Consider the following 1,715-nt stretch of genomic DNA (forward strand, 5'->3'; position numbering starts at 1 on the left):
AAACTAGGTAGAGAGAGAGAAAAAGTGAGTACAAAAGTTATTTGGGTAAATTTAAACTTTTAATTTAAAATCAGAAATTTAGTCAATCAAATTTGAGCAGGCAATATGGAAATGCAATGAATACTTTGGGTCACTCAAATCTATTTCTTAGCTGCCCCAAAGCTATGTGACCTTTTTAAACCTTTGTTTCTTCATCTTGAGATTGTTACAGTAAGTGTGATCTGCAGATGTAATTTGAGGATTAAACATAAGAGATGAAATGTAATAAGGTACTAGAGTCTCATGCTTACATAATTGGTGATCTACATAAATGATACTGAAGATCATGCAGATAGTATGGGAAATCTGCAAATTTTCTTGAAACTCTTAACAGTCTTTTAGGTAGAAAAGATAGAACACCTTTAAGACTCAAGGGATTAAATTTTAAATGGTAACATTTTTGGCACTGTGGCAGATAGGCAATAAGGAAGATAGTTTTTGAGAGACCTGTACAAGGCTATTCAAAACCTACCAGTTTGAGTTAAATATTCTGAATTTCAATTCTAGCCCAGATGCTCTCTATATGGATCAGTAATTTCCCTAATCATGGGCCATGAGCAGTATCTTTGATTCTAGGAGATAATTCTAGAAGCTCAGTGGCTAATCAACTCTGACCAAGGGTGGTTGAAATATCAATCAGATAATTGAGGCTGAAGGTTAGTTCAGAAAAGAAGGCTCAATGTGAGTTTAAGAACGTTGGGATTCGCAGGGAAGAATTCCTGGGCACTGAGGGTCAAAGAACTCCATTGAGAGGCCTACATTGGAACTCACGGGACCCGTGGGAAATGGAGCATAACCTGGAATTATCACCAGCTTCATGTGGGCTCTTTGAAGCTGGTATACCTCACTACCCTCCAGACTTTTTGCTACAGACAGAGCGGTCAGGTGGCCCAGGACTACAGGACTTCACTGGGTTCTATGAGGCTACACTCCTCAGTCTTGGACAGGGCATGCAGTGGTGTCATGCACACAAAGCATTTAGCACAGTGTCTGCCACCTGATAAGCATTCAGAGAATCTTGCTATTATTAGTATGATTGTGATTGGAGAGACTTCAGGATTTCCACCAGGCATTTGAGTACTCCTGTGTGTGGACATCTGGCTGGGTCATGAGGAGGATTTTCCAGGAGAAGGGTTTGTAATAGTGGGAAATGGATCTGCATTTACTGCTAAGCATAACATAGGAGGCTAAATATGCTTGAAAATATTTTGATTTATTTCAATATTTGCATTTAAGCCCAATGAGCTGAGAGAGAAAAGAGGAGCTTATTTTTTAAAAGTAAAATTTAATGAAGAAGTGACGTTTTTGTAACTGGAGATCAACGATAGAAGTACTCTCGTTGCCTTTCCTGGTTCACAGACTTACTTTGTGTCAGGAACTGTTTTAGTTGCTTTAACTCACCTGATGGTCTCACTTTAAGCCTACGAAGTTGATACTGTTATTATTATCTCCATGAAACAGAGAGTGTAAATAATTTGTCCAAAGTCCCAGAGCTAGTCCTGAGCAGAATCAATATTCAAACCCAGGCACTTGCACTCTGGTGCCCACATTCTTAACCCCTATGCCAGGCTGCCTCTCACGTATGCCTGCTTCATCCTTCATGCCACCCAGATCCCACGGCATAGAGTGCCTGCTTCCTCAACACTCCCAGGGACATATAAAAACCACCTTTGTTA

Source organism: Nomascus leucogenys, chromosome 4, assembly GCF_006542625.1.
Source record: "Nomascus leucogenys isolate Asia chromosome 4, Asia_NLE_v1, whole genome shotgun sequence".
Lineage (NCBI taxonomy): Eukaryota > Metazoa > Chordata > Mammalia > Primates > Hylobatidae > Nomascus > Nomascus leucogenys.